The sequence below is a fragment of the Lissotriton helveticus genome, chromosome 1_1 (assembly GCF_964261635.1).
Source record: "Lissotriton helveticus chromosome 1_1, aLisHel1.1, whole genome shotgun sequence".
In the NCBI taxonomy this organism is placed as follows: Eukaryota; Metazoa; Chordata; class Amphibia; order Caudata; family Salamandridae; genus Lissotriton; species Lissotriton helveticus.
In genome coordinates this window covers 573459730-573467590 of record NC_136057.1, presented here as the reverse complement: position 1 = coordinate 573467590, position 7861 = coordinate 573459730, and positions in this window count along the sequence as shown.

Here is a 7861-nt window from a genome sequence, read left to right as displayed (position 1 = left end):
ATATGTGACGTCATCAGCAGTGCATTGCACGCGCAAGTTATAGTGAGTCCAACTAACTATAACGTGGGAATTTCATTGGTTTTATGCGAGTAAAATTTCCAGCTAACTATAACTGGTGTTTTTTCAGTGAATATATATATATATATATATATATATATATATATATATATATATATATATATATATATATATATATATATATATATATATATATATATATATATATATATTTATATTTATAATCACTAAACAAATCAAACGCTACAGGACATTATAGTTAGGAAATGTAATTAAATAAACCTTAGAAATTCACTGAAAAAAACAAAGGTTACAGGGACATTATAGTTAGGTTGGCATTTCACTCATATAAAATCATGTACTGCTTATAACCTCACATAATACATCACTCATGACATGGTCAGTGACATCACTGATGACATCACTGATGACATCTGTTAGTAATAGAGGTATCTATTCGGCAGAGGTAGGTAGCTTTGTCTAAGTAGGGACCATTCTTCCTAGTCAGGGTAAGGAAAATACACTTCTAAAATAACACCTGCTCACCCTCTTGGTAGATTGGCATGGGCAGACAGGCTTATCTCAGAGGCAGTTTGTAAAGCATTTGTGCATGCATACAGTGACAAAGTGAAAACACTACAAATGGACACTACACCAGTTTAGAAAAATAAGTAATCTTTATCTAAACCAAACAAGACTAAAAACGACAAAAATCCATAATGCAGTTTTTAAAAAATATTTAATTTGCAAGAGTAATCTCAAAATGCAGTTGCTTGAAGTCGGTAGCTCCATTCGGTGCTGAAAACAACAGAATCCAACAGTTCCGTTCGACCGTGTCAGTCTCATAAACAGTGCCTTTGTGTTGCGGACGACATGGTGGTGAGGGCCGGTCGAGGCAACCGCCGCGGTTGTGATGTGAAGCGTAGCGGTGCCGTTTGCAGTGCCCTCAAATCGTGGTGCAGGCAGTGGCTCAGTGACGGTCGTCCAGCGGCGTTGGGGAGACCAGGGCTGCGGTGCGGAGTGAGGTGGAGCGTGTTGTGGTGCTGACAGGTCATGTTGCAGGCAACAGAGCCGGTTACTGGAAGCTGGTGTCGGTCAGTCCGGACTGCGGTTTGGGATGGGACGGTGCATCGTGCTACTCACTAGTGGTGCCCCAAGCCACAATGCGGTCATGGGTGTCAAAGTCAGTGGGCCGTGATGGTGTCAGTGAGACCAGGGCAGTTGAGTGTAGTGAGGCAGTACGGAGTGCGATGCCAACAGGCCGTGGTGCAAGCAGAGGCTTGGTGGTGGCGGGGGTCTTCGTTGTCAGTGAGACCAGGTTTGGGGTGCGGTATGCAGTGGTGCTCTCTGTGGTGCCCTCAGGACATGGAGCCAGGGACAGAGTCGGTGATGGAGTCAGCTGCTTTCCCCCTCTGTGGCAACTGAAACAACGGTTGCAGAGGCGGTACCCAGAGGTTTGTGAAGTTATTGCAGTCCCTGAGACTTCAGAACAGGAGGCAAGCTCTACTTCAAGCCCTTGGAGATCTTCCTCAAGCAGGGGACACAGCACACAGCAAAGTCCTTGCCCTTTCCTATGGCAGAAACAGCTACTGCAGGCCAACCCCTGTCAGCACACAGCACATGGCCAGTACTTCTCCTTCAGTTTCTCCAGCTCTTCTCTTTGGCAAAGGTGCCTCTTGAATTCTAGAAATGATCTAATGTTCTGTGGTCTGGGCCCCAATATTCAAACAGCATTTTCCTTTGTTCTCTTGTGGTAGAGAGGCTCTGTGCTTAGTCCAAACCAATTCTGTCCTCTCTGGCCCAGCTTCCCAGCAGGAGGTTGAGACAGACCAAGCACATTCAGGTACAAGGAAAGCTCCTCCCACTACTCTAAATACAGCCCAGGTTTATTCAGCTCAGCCCTGACTCATCCAGGAAAGGCAGGACATACCTCAACCCCAACAGTGGCTGTCTACAGTAGATGCACATCCCCGGCCCCAATCACTCCAAAGCCAGTCAATTTACAAAACCAGTGGAGGCACACAGGATGGCTAAGCAAGAAAAAACCCATTTTCCAAAAGTGGTAATTCCAAACACACAATATAAAAATAATTTTCACTAAAAGATGCATTTTTATATTCTGAGTCCAGGCACACTAAACCCCATCTTCCCATCTTGCCCCAATGGGAAGTTATACTTATAAGATGTTATAAGTAAACTCCCATTCTATCCTATGGGACAGTCAGCCTTTTATTAGTGAAAAACGAAATACACTGTATTTCATTATCAGGACATGACACACACATCAGTACATTACCTACCTTTCACATACACTGTACCCTGCACACAGGGATACCGTGGGCCTACCTTAGGGGTGACTTACATGTAATAAAAGGGAAGGTTAGGGCTTGGCAAGTGGGTGCACTTGCCAAGTCGACATGGCAGTAGAGACTGTGTGCAGACACTGCGGTGGCAGGTCTGAGACCCCTTTGGAAGGCTGTGTGGGTGGCACAATCAGTGCTGCAGGTCCACTAGCAGCATTTGACTTACTTACAGGCCCTGGGCACACACAGTGCACTGTACTAGGGACTTAGTAGTAAGTCAAATAAGCCAATCATGGAAACACCAATCCATAATCATAATTTACAGATGGAGCACTTGTACTTTGGCACTGATCAGCAGTGGAAAGGTGCCCAAAGCATCTTGACCAGCAAAAACGACATCCAGCACACAGCAAAAAATCCAGGAGGCATGATCAAAAAGACTGGGGAAAACCACACCAAGGATGCCAGGTCTAACAACATTTTAAATGACATCACTGATGATATCATTCAGGGACTCTGAATGTTTTGAAAAGGTTTATGAGTGTTAAATATATATACCAGGCTGTATAAGTGCCTGTATGGATGACTCAGTGGGTACATGACTGACTGTATAAGTGATGGATTAATTGTCTCATGAATGTATCTTTGAGTGACTAGGTTGTGCGAATGTTTGTATCAGTCTGTCAGTTGGTATCTAAGTGGCTGTATGGGTTGGTAAGTGGGAACATGAGTACCTGTATGGGTGACTAATTGGTTGTCTGAGTAGCTGTACGAGTGTTTGTGTCAGTGGGAGAGGGGGTGTGTGGCTACTTACATGGATGAGCGAGTGGGTGAGTCAGTGGCTGTATGGGTGACTGACTATGTGTATGCATGTGTCAGTAAGTGAATTGATGTGTCAATGGTATATGGGTGAGTAACTGCATATGTGAAAGGCAGTATAGGTGAGTGTTGGAATATCTGAGTGACTGTATGTGTGACTGAGTGATTGTGAGAGTGACCATATGGGTGAGTTTGTGTAGTGCGAGAGGCACTCCCATATATTGGGACCATGCGCTGGCATTTGACTACCATTATTTTAATTGACTTTAGGTGTTTTCTTGAATGTACAACATCATTTTTCCTGCACGTAGCTTTTTTCCTTGAATATTTCTTTTGTGTCTCCATGTAGCTGCAGAGGGGGGTGGTTTGCTTTTTACAGCCTGCCATGTATCTCTTCCTTGTCACTGCTCCTATCACTTTTTACCTTTTACTTAAAGTTTGACTTCAGTTTGCAGGCTACTTCTACAGTCAACTTTTAAAAAATGATTCCTAATGAGCTTTACTTTTATGCTTTTCTAGGTCGGTATATTAAACAAGGTACCTCACTGTTAGGTTGTTTGTGTGTTTGGTCTACCCGTCAGGCATTGTAACCCATCTAATGAGGACCATGCCAAATGATAAAGCATGACACCTAGCCGGGTGTGTGAGGGCCCTAGTTCCTAAAGTGGGAGACCCCTTCTCCCCTTTTGAGACATTAACTCACACCGACCAGTCTTCTCCTTATCCGTTATTTTCCATCCTATACTTTCTAGGAACTGCATACCTTTGTTGAGATACATATACACAGGGGCATGTATGCTGGACCTATAAGCCCCTGAGATACCCCTTTTTGTTTTATATATCTTGAGGACGGTGCACAACCGTGAGACTTACTTGATTAAAGGAGTCGCTTTTTGACACTCCTTGGATCTTGCGATTCCGGCAACAAAGTCATTTCTCCCTAACCTTTCCTCTGACTATTGGTCAGACCCACCCTGGTGACAGATGGAAGAAAACCAGGGCCTAAGCTTGGGGATGAGGAGCATGTGGAAGTTCTTAAAACTCCTTCACTACTAGGAGCTGATGACAGCACCCCATCAGGCAACCAATCAGATGATTAGCATTCACTCATGACAATGAAAAGAGAATGGATCAAGATCACACTACACGGAGCAATCATGACAGAATACTTATGAGGCAACATAGCTCCCAATGGCCTGATCCACAACAACTTTCTGCGCCTTTTTTTGTAAGATGCCACTTTCAAAAGGTAATGTCTCTAATCACATAGAAATGCACTAGAGATTGGTTGATCCTAATTATCAATACTGCTAAACGTCTAGCAGACACACTACTGATTAAAAATCAAATAACAGAAAGGTCATTAAAAGTGGGCATATTGATAACAGCCTAAAAATGAAACTAGCTGGGATAAACAGTGAGATTGCAGAACACAAAGACTACATAATCAAACAAAAGATTGCTAAATTACAGAAAGACATTCACAAATTTGACAAAGAGAAGGTATATCCTTATCTTAAAGATGATTGTGTGCCTATAGGAGGGGATACCTCATCAGATGAGAGCCAGAACTCATGCAGGAGAAATGCATCCTCCAACAGCAACTCCAGCAATGATAGTTAGGGTAACTATGGAACCAGAGGGGCCCACATCCCCCTTCTTTGGATACGATATACCTCCATCTCAAGGACCTGCATATTGGCAGTATCCCATGTTCCCACAGGGCCCACAACAATTCTTCCCCCACACTTGCAACCCCTCTTTTTTAGAAGGAAGTTGGGGCAGAGGAAGAGCTCACTGCAGAGGAAATAAAAAATAAGTGCACTGGCATGAACCACCACAAAAATCAGTGGAAACTCGGAACCAATCAAAGACGAAACATTGATTGTAAACTTATCGACCAGGGTGCTCATTGAGACTGAAATTAGAGTCCTTAGGAAGGGCTTTGGGTATGTACCTACTTCTAGGACGAATTCTGTGATAATTGTGAACTGCACAATTTTGTCCGGAAGATACGCCTCAAAGAGTTCTTTCAAGATAAACCTGACCGTATATGTCTGGATACAGGATTATGCAATCCCTCTAAATTCACACCAAATACTAGCATAGTTCCGAATTAAATCCTCACATTCAAACAAGCAGTTCTCAAAGAAGTCTCCAGAGGTGCAACAACCACCCCCTTCCATAACCTCTCAGCCTTAGAACTCGCAGCTGTGAACTCTTTGGCCAACAACCACGAGATCACCATCAAACAAGCAAAAAAAGGTGGGGCTACTGTGATGATGTCCACTTTGGACTACGATACTCAATATAATCACCAACTAGCCAACCGTCGGTACTACACTTAGGCACTACCATGGCACTCATGCAATCACCCAGGCATTACTCTTACACTCATACTTTCACTCAGGTATTTCTCATACACTCATCCAATCATACAGGCACTACCCCTGCACTCATAGAATCACCCACGCCTTACCCATGCACTGGAATCACACACAGAAAACTAATCTTGCACTCAACCATTCACTTAGGCATTACTCATGCACTGATCCATTCTTTCAGGGAGTACCCATGCATTCATCCATTCTCATAAACACTACCAATACATTCCTGCAATGACCGATACATTAGCTTGCATTCATACTATCTCTCAGGTATTTCCTATACACTCATACAAACACCCAGGCACTTCCCCTGCACTTATGTAATTACCCAGGCACAACTCTTGCACTGAACTTTTCTCTCAAGCACTACCCATGCACTCATCCAATGACTCAGCCATTACTCTTACACTGATCCGTTTACTCAGGCAGTACCCATTCACTCATACAGTTAAGGAGGAACTACCTATACTCACATCCAATGAATTAGGCACGACCTACATGATTTTTCAATCACCAAGGCACTACTTTTTGCACTCAATGATTCACTCAGACAATACTCAGGTACTATGATGCACTCACAAATAACCCTTGGATTACCCTTGCAGTCATCCTTGTACTCAAGCACTAGCCATGGACTGATCTAAGGAGGCAGATATTACTATTGCACTCATAAATCTACTCAGGCACTACCAATGCACTTATCCAATCAGTCAGGCATTACCCTCGCACTCATGCAATCACCCAGGCACTGCTCCTGTACTCATGCAATCATCGACATACTACCCATATAGTCATGCAATCACTCAAGCACTACTCTTGCAGTAAATTATTCTCTTAGCCTGTACCCATGCACTCATTCAGTGACCCATGCGTTACTGTTGCAGTGATCCTTTTACTCAGATACTACCCGTGCAATGATATAATCACTCAGACATTACGATTGGAGCTGTAAACTCACTCAGGCAGTACTCAGGTATACATCTAGTTGTATGTTTCTTTTATTTATGATGCCAGTAGGAAAAGGTACAGACACATTCATGCATGCTTTTATGAATAAAGAGACTTACAACAGACACATTGAAAAAGTCGCTGCTTTGTATTTAGCTAGGCCCAACACTAGTAGTTGCTGAATAGTGAAGCTGCAGCACAAAAGTGTGGTTTAAGACAAGTTGGTTGAAGGATTTGTGATTAGGTTACCCTCTATCAGTCTATGTAAGGGAACACTCCAAGTATGCCTTATACATTTAGGTGTCTCCTTGAAATGGGGAGTCAGGTTTGTCAAGTTTAAGGGACTTTATGGTATTATAACTGAGGTATGTCTCTACGTGCACATGTGTTCTCACATGTGTTATGATTATAAAGATGGTAGAGGTATAAAACATAGGTATACATATATTTGTATGTTTCTTTTACATATGATCTCACTAGTAAAAGGTACAGAGACATGCATGCATGCTTTTATGAATAAAGAGATACTTAGAACAGACACATTGAAAATGTTGCTGGTTTGTATTTCAATATGCCCAACACTCTCAGTAGTTCCTGAATAGTGAAGGTGCAGCAGAAAAGTGTGGTTTAGGACATGTTGGTAGAAAGATTAGTGATTAGGTTATCTCGTATCAGTCTATGTAAAGGAACGCCGTATAAAAATGTAGGTGTATTCTTGAAATGGGGAGTGAGGTTTTTTTTTTTTTAGTCCGCATATGTCAGTATATGACTGGAGATTATAGAGATTTCTGACTTAGTCTTTTGCCGTCCGCACAAGGTGATACCCGAACACTCCACTAGGGAGGAGATGGATACCATCATGGGATCCATCTTTGCGAGGTCGACTTACTCTTTTCTCCTAGGTCACAGGTATTTACATAGGTTCTCTTTCCAGGGCTACCAATCCTTCTTGGTAAGGCCCCTGAACTCTCGAGAACAGCCTGTTTTTACTGATGCTTAATCATTGTTGGATTAGTGGTAGCGAATAATTCCAAAAAAGATTGTGTGTTTAAGTATTTAAGTAAGGGGCAACCAAACCAGTAGGGAAAGAACTAGGGGTGGGCAGAAAAAGCCGCTCTGCCAGCATAGTGGATAAAGCCAGCCACCCATGCTTCCCGGCCCGGTCCCTGCTTCTGAAAGCATCCAGGGTGGGGAAAGCCTCCACGGGCCCCAGTGGATGCCTGTCTCCAGTGTCAGACCCTCGGCTGGCTTGCAGGATGGGGGGCTTCCGCACCCCGGGGCCTGCCGGATGGAGCACGATCCCTGGGCCCAGACCAAGCTTCCGAACACTAGCCAGGCCGGGGAGAGCTTCCCCGGGCCCCAGTGGACCCCCTTCACAAGCGCCCA